This window comes from Athene noctua, chromosome 1, assembly GCF_965140245.1.
Source record: "Athene noctua chromosome 1, bAthNoc1.hap1.1, whole genome shotgun sequence".
Taxonomy (NCBI): domain Eukaryota; kingdom Metazoa; phylum Chordata; class Aves; order Strigiformes; family Strigidae; genus Athene; species Athene noctua.
The window spans coordinates 207380744-207391600 of record NC_134037.1 but is presented as its reverse complement, the minus strand read 5'-3'; positions in this window follow the sequence as shown (position 1 = coordinate 207391600).

Here is a 10857-nt window from a genome sequence, read left to right as displayed (position 1 = left end):
TACGTTTGAATGATCTGTAAATGTTAAACCATACTATCCTGCTGTCTAAAGTATGGTAAAAATAGAATACGGTAACCTGTGTGGGTTTTGAAAAGATTTGCGATTACTATAACCTATATTACAATTAATATTTGAATATATATAAGGATAAAATATGAAGTATGCCATTCGGTTGGAAATATGTATCTGCTTCTCGGAAACCCCATCACCTAGAGCTGATAGATAACCACTTCTTAGAAACCTCATCACCTAGAGATAACATGTAACTGCTGCTTGAAGAAAAGCCCGCCAAAAGATGGGATCATGAAGCTTTTAAAAGATCCAATAGGAGACGAGCGCACCAAGAGACCAAGGCTTTGAGACTTTCAAAGGATCCAGTGGAGAAAGAGCAGGACAACCATCTGACGAGAGAGGATTGGTTAAGACGGTGGTACAGGAGTATAGAAGCCGCTGCTTTTTAGAACTCAGTGTGTGTCTTGGTGGAGTGGAGACTCCTGGCACACCCAGCGCTGCTTTGTCTATTGTTTCTCACCCTAAATCAATTGAACCCGATTAAAAAGATACATACATTTACAGAGTGGCTCGTTTGATTGTAACATTCAGAAGAATGTGATTGAACTTGGTGCTATTGTGTTAATGTCACTTCAGGTCAAAAGAATGAAGAAAGTAGCAAGAGACTTGAGGCAATTGTTGCCATATTAAGCATTAATTGATTAATTGGATATGTTTAAATCTTCCTTGTTAGAATGGTTAATCAGCCTACTTCAATGTTGATTGTAATACATTGTATGGTTGGAGGGTTGGTTTATTTTAAGATGTGATTGTAGAATCATCTAGGGATGACAATCCACAATGAGTATGGAGACTCACCAGGACTGCACTCCCTTTTAACCTTGGAGGCAAGAGCTGACTGCGCCACCACTTCAAGGAAACCAGCCGAATCATGACTGTAGTCACAGGGTGGATTGTGTCAGGTGCGCCCGCCCAGTGAGAGCAGAGGTTCTTGGCTGCTGAAGTGCAGCAGCTCCCGGCTGCTTTTGTTGTCAGGGCCTCGCGGTAGTTGGGGCCTTTGGCCAACAGGAGCCGCTATTGACTGCAGGTCAGATTGGGCCTGGGGATAAATGGAGTCCCCTGGGGGAGACATTGGGAGCTCGTCCCCTGGAGCAGCAGCTTCGGTCGAGGACTCTCCCCTTGGGTCAGGACGCTGCCCAAAGAAACTCCTCGAGGGGCCTTGGGTCGGGACGCTGCCCTGAGCAGGCCCTCGAGGGTGAGAGCCCTCACTTGTCAGGAGAGTAATAAAGCGTTTTGGGTTGTCATTAAACCCTAGGTAGCAGGGCTTTGTAAAGCATTTGGGGTTGTGGAGTGGGGCTTTGTTCTGTGTTTTGGGTTGCTGTTAACCCCTGTAGAGTTCTTTGTTATGAGTTTTGGGTTGCCCTTAAACCCTAGAAAGCTGTTCTGTTCTCCTCTCACAGACATTTGAATTTGCTAGTCAACTGTGTTAATAATAATTGTTTTATTATTGGCGGTCGGATATTTATTTGAGAGCATCCGTAACACCACCTCAGGTAGTGCTCCCTTTTCTCCAGGCACCTCAAGCCCCGATCACGCCAGCCATGGCCACTGCATCCTGGCAACCTCTGATCTGGTGTGCATTGGGTGGCATTGTGTGGGCCTGGGCTTCTCGTACATCGGTGGCACCAAAAGGGAGGGCCCAAAGCGGTATCCCGCTAATGTGGTCTTCTGCGGTTCTTTTAGCACTGACCAGAACATCTCAGGCCTTGATTTTAGTAGCTGTGCTTCCTCAGGTCTTGGTTGTTGCGGAATGAAGACCTTGTAAGTGTACTTGTCCGGTGTAATTCTCTGAGTGCTGGCCTCAGAGCTAGTTGACGGTAATTTGCTTTTGGTGGGAGCTTTCTTTTCGCCTTTTTCTCCTCTGCTCCTCCGAGGTTTCACTGCCTGCACTTGGCTCTTCTTTGATGCTTGGCCACTGGGCACGGGTTTGCCCTTGACTTGTCCGGTCACAGGCTGCTTTTCTCCAGCGGAGTCCCCTGGGATTTCTGGAAGCCACCTAAAAGGACACAACGGGAGGGGTCTGTCTGCCTGAGGACACGATGGGTTTGGGGCCTCATCCTGCCCCTGTGAGCCTTGTGCCTCTTTCACAGCCTCCAGCAGCTGAGCTGATGGCTGCTCTCAGCTCATGAGGGGAAACCCCCTGAGCCAGGACCTTTGGCTGACACTCAGCTGTCCCCATGCACAGCTCGGGAGGCCATGCTGGAGCTCTCCTGAAGAAGAGGAGAGGAGCCATCCCTGTGAAATGGGGCCTCTCGGCAGCCTCGTCCTTCCCCTCTAGATGCTGCCATCACCACTGTTGGGCAAAGATGAAGGGCAAGTGTTTGGGGCTGGGGAATGGGCTCCTGCTGGGTCAGAAAACAACGCTGTGCAGACACCAGCCCTGAGCTTCCAGACTCACGTTGTCGCCTGTGTAAAACTGTGTTTGAGTAAACGTCTTGGTTATAGGGACACTATTCAAGTTCGAATTAGATCTACTGCATTTAAATATTCTAAGGAGGACAGGGAGTCATGCCTATACTATGTAAGTCTGATTACTTGTAAACAGTGCAGGCCTTACTTAGGACTATGCCCTTGGAGAGAAACTAAAAGACTGATTGAAAGGGATCATCCTGTCCAGAATGTGCTGAAAGGTGAGGAACTGCCAAAGCAGCACAAATTCAGCAAAAATCTATGGTAACTAGGGGAAAGGTCGAGACAGCAGAGGGAGATCACGACCACTGACTCAGTGTAAGACCAAAAAGACCCGCCCCCCCTCACCCTTTGAGTTTGCACAGAATAATAGTAACTTTAAGTCCAGACAAGGCAGGTTGTTAGCCAGGTGATATGAAACTATCCCACTGGTCATTACAGAAAATGCATATTCCTGTACTTCGAAGTGGACTGAAGTTCTGTTGTGCAGTGTGTTGGCTTCGCGGAACTACCAGCTAGCACTCATCTTACTACAAACATGAAAGAAATAAATACCTCTGCTCTGTGTGTATATTGGTGGGTTGCACATCAGGTAAATGACCCTGCTTGTGGGACAGTGACATGGCTGCAGATGACTTCCTCTTCTCCGTCGTCTTCATTTTCTGGAGCTGTGGGGCTTCATTACCAGTCAAGCTCGAACGGGCAGGCAGGGGCAGTTTAGTCAATCCCACTGGAACTGGGGACACCTTCTCAGAAGAACATCGTTGTGATGCTGCCGGCCCTGGTGACACAAAGGGGTGCTCAGGCCTCTTCCCAAAACATTTGAGAGGGCCATTCTCCTCCCGTCACAGCCAGCCCGACACCAGCTCTTGCCCAGCTCCTCATTTCCATGGCACAACATGGTTTTGTGACTATGTTATTGGCACCAGATTTGGGGAGGAGGAGCTGGGTGGTGCTGGTGACAGGACAGGGACTCTTGCAGAGGGGTCACTTCCCGGGGCCCTTGGATTGACATCCTCCCACTGTTCCCTTGGGCTCATCCCACCCTGGGGCTCAGTTTTGTGGAAGCCAATGAGTCGTTAGCAGAAAAGGCTGTGCCAAGCTGTCATGAAGCTTTGGCATAAGTCAGAGTCTTCTGACAATCATCACCAGGGATTTTCTTGTCAGATTACAGAACCCTGGTTGTCCGTGTTACGGCAAGAAGCCGGGAGCAGCTTTACCTTGCTTGTCTTGCCTGAGAGGTGGCAAGGCCTCTTTTTTCTTCCACTTGTTCTCATGGGGGACATTTCTCAAGGCCTTGTCAGAGCCCCTGGCCAGTGGTTTGGTCACAAGCTCCAGTTCAAACCTGGAGACAAAGAGACAACACCAGCATGACCCATAGCACCACGAGTCCTTGTGACAATCACCTGCTCACAGGCAGCTTTTGGCATTGCCGTAAAGGCCGTTGTTTTCCCAAGTCAACTAGTCCCCATTGCCAAGGACTGTCCTGGGAAATGGGGTCACCCAGAAGGCAAGTCCTGGCCACAATGGGAAGGGCATGTTGTCTAAACTCCTCCAACGGCTCCGTCAGATCTGCTCACAGGAATGACTTCAGGCCAGACACAATCGAGAGTCACTGCTCAGTGTCCCTGCGGCAGGACGCTTGTGGTCACAAGGGGCAAAAGCTCCCAAACTGCAGTTAGGTAGCTGCGTCAGCCAGAGGCTACAGCCACCAAGGTACTCACTCAGGAAAGACGATGACACGGCGGGTGAAAGTCAGGGAAGCAATGGGTACCACGCGGGACAGCAGCTGGAGAACCTGCAATGGAGAAACTTGGTGATGGCAGGATATCCTCAGTGTGGCCAAGGCACTCAACAGTGGAGTAGTTCAGGGCAGCAAGACGTGGTGGGACTATGCTCTCACCTGGCCTGAGCAGCTGGCCATGCCCTGCCAGTCCACACACAAGCCATGCTGGGGTACTGCTGTTGGCCTGTCCAAGTGGTGGGGATCTAAAAGCTTACCTTGAATGCAGCCCTTCCGGTGATCGTCTTCCCAGTAATCCTCTCCAGGAAGTCGGAGTAAAATTTCATTTGAGCCCTCTTGCCTTCGATGAGGAGCACCCCCACGTCCCTCAGGACAAGGGCAACGTTCTCCCCCTTCCCCAGGCATTGAGAGAGGAGGGATGTGGTGCCTTGGATGCAGTCTTTCACTTTCTGCCGGGACACAGAGGCTGCTGTTGCCACCTTGGCGTATTTGAGGAGCTCCAGCTCCTTACTGTCTGAAAAACCACAGAATGGGGAAGCAGGTGTTCACCCAGTGGCCCTCCTGCAGGTATTTCCCAAGGGCTACTTATTGCAGTCGCTGCCCAGAAAGGCCCCATTTTTGGACCTGCTCCGCCAAGGGGGCAGTTTGCTTTAGAGAAGCATCTCAGACCCAGGGAAGAAGGGATGCGACACAACCCCTTCACCCTGACCGCGCAGCCAGCCAGGGTTTCATGTGCAGTCTTACCAGGCAGGTCGTCCTTGTTGTCCTCGAGGTTGTGGACACCTGCAAGGTTCCTGGCCAGACGAAACACGGGTGTCTGGATAATCATGGCCTCCTTCCCAAGCTGGTTCCATTTGGGGACAACATCGAAGGAGCCGAGGGTGGGAATTCGGACACCCTGCAAGTGGAACAGAAGGGCCAAAGGGTGAGGACTGGTCAGAGGGAATAGCTAGAGGTAGCCCAGACCAGGGGTGGGGCTTTGGACCAGACCCTGCTCGCTCCTGCTGTTCAGAGACATGAGCCAGGGTAGTGGGAAGAGCTCTAGGGAGGAGCTGCCGAGCCATGTCCTTCCCCTTCCCCCTCTGAAAAAGCAGTGCTGGAGTCAGGGCAGGAGCAACCTCAGGACATCCAGGGGGTCTGCAGTGACCAGGATCAGCCCTCTGGTAAAATACCACCTCCCACAGGTGATACCACCCTTGCACAAGCCCTGTTTGTCCATTGGTGAGGACTTTTGGGGTGAATTTCCTGCTTTGTGAGGAGGGGAAGAGTAACTGCAGGCCATGCCCCAGGGCCACGGGGACAGCCCAGCCACTCTGGGTTGACTGGGAGGATATGGGTGTGTCCCGGTTCAGCTAGGATAGGGTTAAGTTTCCCCCGCAGAGAGAGGGGGAAGGGATCTCCAGCCGGGTTATTCGTACCATGCTGGCGTCAGGTCCAGGGGCAGAACCGTTTTACCGGGCTCTTTGGCGGGCTCGGTGGCGGGAACCTTTTTTCCGTAAACCAGCTACCTGTATTTCTCTGTATATCGTTTGTCTTGTTCACTGTTATTGCTGTTTATTGTTGTTACCATTGCTACTGTTGTTGTTCAGATTGTTCTATCACTCTGTTGTATTAAATTTCTTCTTATTTTAGCCCGGGTCTGTGCCTCACTGCCAGCCCAACCAGCCGCGGGTGGGGGAGGGGCAACGGCAATGTGCTTTCCGGTCCCGGCAGGGCTTAAAGGTGCTCAGGGTGTCACCCACCTTGTGCAGCAGGAGCTGTTCTTGAATGTAGAAAGCCACCACATCCCAGATGGCTCTTTGCTCTGGAAAGCAAAGGAAAAGCAAAGGTCAAGCTCTGTGTCTGCTTCTCTCGACCCTCTGACATCCCCTGAGCGCTGGCACATTGGCCAATGTAAAGTGTCATTGCTGTCCCCAGCCCCAGATGGAGAGACTCCTGTGATGGCTGCATCGCTGAGTCTCACCCATACAATGCTGCAAGTGTCGGTCATGACACCTGCGGTGGATGTAGATGATCGTACCTTTGGCAGTGATTTTGAGCATCCCACCACTGAAGGCCATCTTGGAACGTCTCACATTGACAGGTTGCTCTTTAGCAGCGACATCCATGTTGGAGCTCATCCCTGTTCGTCCTACAGACGTTTCTCCAGGGTGCAGGACCCACAGCCTTGTGGCCCCTTTTATACCCCCATGTGCCTATGTCACAGACCCATTGTGACACGGTGATGACACGGCCACAGCAACCTGCTCCCTGCTGGGACAGGGCCACCACTGGTTGGTCATGGTGACACAGCACCTGCTGCCCTGCTGCCCTCTGTGACAGAGCTGCCACCACCCCGGTCTCAGTGCTCAGCAGTGACATGGGGCCCAGCCCATGGCTCCTTCCTCTGTGTCTGGTGTCCGGCTAATATATGTGGGGGCAGTCTCAGACAGGGCTTTGTAAAGCATTTTTGGTTGCCATTAAACCCTAGAAAGCTGTTCTGTTCTCCTCTCACAGACATTCAAACCTGTAATTTACGGAGAGCTAGTTAACCGTGTTAATCATAATTTTTAAATTTTTGGTGGTCGGTTGTTTATTTGAGAGCATCCTTAAGAACTGGCGTAGTTGGCAGGATGTTGATAGAGGAGATATTACAGAAATAGTGTTGTGCCCCGTCTCCCCCAGATGTGCAATGGGCGAAGGAGAGGTGGTTTGATCCGGTGGAAGTTGCGAGAAAGTTGGAACAAAGCCGGGGAAGTTGGTGGGTAAGCGGAAGCGAAGGAAAAATGTGCGCCGTATTGGGGGCCTGTTTGGTTTGGGTGCAGGATTACTTTGTAATGGTGGAGAAAGACGCCTTAGAGAAGCGGTTGGAAATCGATCATTTAAAGACAGACTTATTACGAGAAAGAGAGAGGAGGGGGTTATTAGAAAGAAAAATTGAAATTATGCTGGCACGAGCGAAGAAAGCTTCCCAGTGCTGTTCAGAGTCACAAGTTAATTCCAGGTGTAGATCTTGAGAAGTGGGATGGAGATATTTGGGGAGAGTCTGATGAAAGTGTCTCGGAGGAAATAGGGGAACTGGAGGCAAGACAGGTGCGACCTGTCATTAAACCAGGAAGGCACACAGGTCCACAAGGTGGGAAACCCCGAACCACGATCCGTACAACCCCCTGGACGGGAGCCAAGCTCGGTGAGCTTCAGGTTGAATATTCGCGTAAGCCGGGTGAAACTGAAACGGAGTATTTGTGGAGAGTTTCTTTAAGGGGGGGGGGGGGGGGGGGGATGAAATTTTGTTGAGTGATGACGAGGCAGGAGGTTTCTGGGGTCCCAGAGTGTTTTCAAGTGAGGGACCAACGGGTAACCAGTCGATAACATCACGAGTGGCTTACTGGTCTGGGGGTGTGGACCCTGAGGAGAGGGGAGAACCTGTTACCATAAAAGTAAAGGGACTGTCGGAGCTGGTGGAGGGAGTACAAAAGGCCGCTTGCATTCAGGCGATGGCTGAGAGGGGACGGTGCGGAATCCCGCTTGTGGCGTCGATGGACCCCAGCCACCTTAGAGCCCTTATTAGAGGGTCCCGGATGCCTTAAAGATACATGTGCTGTCCCTCAGAGAAAGGGTGCAAAGAGCTATTGAATGCAAGCAGCGAACCCCCCCCAGCCCTCACGTACACGTGTTAACGTGGGCAGAAGTGTTACAGGATCTGGCTGCTTATGGGCGAGAGATGGGCTGGACTGACCCGGGTGGGGGTGAAGATGGAAGCCCAAAGGGTTCGGCAAGACAGTCAGAAACTTCCCCCCAGGCAGCCTCCTTGTAGAGAGTTTAAACCACCCCAGGATAAATCCGGTCGATTTTACAATTCAAGAAGGAATCATCTTTGGCAGAAGGCGTTGGCACTGGGGGTACCCCGAGCAGTATTACGTGGGCAATCTACTGGTAACATCTCGAAGCTGGTGCAATTGCTGGAGGGCAGAACTCGAGAACAAAGGAAAAATCTTAGGGTTTGATGTTTTGGTAGGTAAACAGTGGTGTTTACCAGACAGCAGTGTGGAGTTTTGGAGTTTGGGGGACAGAACTTGCCTGTGTCTCTCAATATCCATTCCCAGCTGCTGCCAAACAGGGTATTTTTGAAGCGATTAATGATACTGAAAAATATTATAAATTGTACACGTTCCCCTTACAGTTCTCCGGTGTGGCCAGTCCGCAAACCAAGCCAAAGGTGGCAGTTAACAGCCGGTGATGGGCGGCTGAATGCCCATCCGGGCCTTCTGTCAGCGGCGGGGCCTGGCTGGTCTGGGGCAGCCAGGCCTGGGACGGGCTGTTTGTGGTGCCTTTGTCAGAAGCAGGGGTGGCTTTGCTCCCACGTGGGACAGCGGGCAATTTACATTTGTATGTCTCTCCCCAACAATTGCTTGCTATGCACTGGTTCAAAAACTCGCTAAAACCATGCCCCGAGAAGGGGTCAAGATCTCTGGAAACACCCCCCCCCAACCCCCCACCCCCCCACCCCCAGTGAGAAACTGCGAGGAAGCGCTGTGTGCAGTGAGATCATTATTCCACACACGGCAGACAGGGTAGGAAACACCCAAATCAATTTAATCAGGTAACAGGAGCCACTTTGCTGCCGGGGTGGACCAGGAGTGGGCACACAAGGCATCAAGTGGGTGTTTCATACACCATCTTACCCTCAAGCTAATGGCATGGATGAGCGAATTAGTGGCTTGATCAAGAGACATGCCAATGTTTCATGACCTAACTAGGATGTAAGGTTGGCACAAGCGGTTTTTACTATTAATAACTGCTGGAGACATTATGTGAACCCGCAAATAGGAGCATTTTGTCCTATGGCACATCACCATCTCAGGTGATGATGCTACTATATTTGACAATCATAAGGGCCAGTTCCCCCTGAAAATATATGCGGGCCAACCTGCCATGGTGAAGTTGCCCTCAGCTGGCATTGTGCCTATGACCGTGGTAAAATCTAGGGGTTTACATGCCTGGGGAGGCCTTAGATAAAGGTGGAAAACCTCACTGAATCAGTGCCTGAAGGATAATCCCCGATGTCTAACTTGATGCCCTGGTTCTGATCCGAGGCCTAGTTCTGGTTTTTTGTTAGGCTCCTGCAGGAACAGATGACTTCGGCATCCTGCTTGGCCATGGGGGTCCATATGGACGATCAAGACTCAGATGACAATGTGGTGGCAAATGGATCTTGTGAAATTGGCAGCATTCATGTAATAAGCTATTGTAACTAATTTGCTAAGTTAAGCAAGGCGGGTACGATACGTTTGAATGATCTGTAAATGTTAAACCATACTATCCTGCTGTCTAAAGTATGGTAAAAATAGAATACGGTAACCTGTGTGGGTTTTGAAAAGATTTGCGATTACTATAACCTATATTACAATTAATATTTGAATATATATAAGGATAAAATATGAAGTATGCCATTCGGTTGGAAATATGTAACTGCTTCTTGGAAACCCCATCACCTAGAGCTGATAGATAACCACTTCTTAGAAACCTCATCACCTAGAGATAACATGTAACTGCTGCTTGAAGAAAAGCCCGCCAAAAGATGGGATCATGAAGCTTTTAAAAGATCCAATAGGAGACGAGCGCACCAAGAGACCAAGGCTTTGAGACTTTCAAAGGATCCAGTGGAGAAAGAGCAGGACAACCATCTGACGAGAGAGGATTGGTTAAGACGGTGGTACAGGAGTATAGAAGCCGCTGCTTTTTAGAACTCGGTGTGTGTCTTGGTGGAGTGGAGACTCCTGGCACACCCAGCGCTGCTTTGTCTATTGTTTCTCACCCTAAATCAATTGAACCCGATTAAAAAGATACATACATTTACAGAGTGGCTCGTTTGATTGTAACATTCAGAAGAATGTGATTGAACTTGGTGCTATTGTGTTAATGTCACTTCAGGTCAAAAGAATGAAGAAAGTAGCAAGAGACTTGAGGCAATTGTTGCCATATTAAGCATTAATTGATTAATTGGATATGTTTAAATCTTCCTTGTTAGAATGGTTAATCAGCCTACTTCAATGTTGATTGTAATACATTGTATGGTTGGAGGGTTGGTTTATTTTAAGATGTGATTGTAGAATCATCTAGGGATGACAATCCACAATGAGTATGGAGACTCACCAGGACTGCACTCCCTTTTAACCTTGGAGGCAAGAGCTGACTGCGCCACCACTTCAAGGAAACCAGCCGAATCATGACTGTAGTCACAGGGTGGATTGTGTCAGGTGCGCCCGCCCAGTGAGAGCAGAGGTTCTTGGCTGCTGAAGTGCAGCAGCTCCCGGCTGCTTTTGTTGTCAGGGCCTCGCGGTAGTTGGGGCCTTTGGCCAACAGGAGCCGCTATTGACTGCAGGTCAGATTGGGCCTGGGGATAAATGGAGTCCCCTGGGGGAGACATTGGGAGCTCGTCCCCTGGAGCAGCAGCTTCGGTCGAGGACTCTCCCCTTGGGTCAGGACGCTGCCCAAAGAAACTCCTCGAGGGGCCTTGGGTCGGGACGCTGCCCTGAGCAGGCCCTCGAGGGTGAGAGCCCTCACTTGTCAGGAGAGTAATAAAGCGTTTTGGGTTGTCATTAAACCCTAGGTAGCAGGGCTTTGTAAAGCATTTGGGGTTGTGGAGTGGG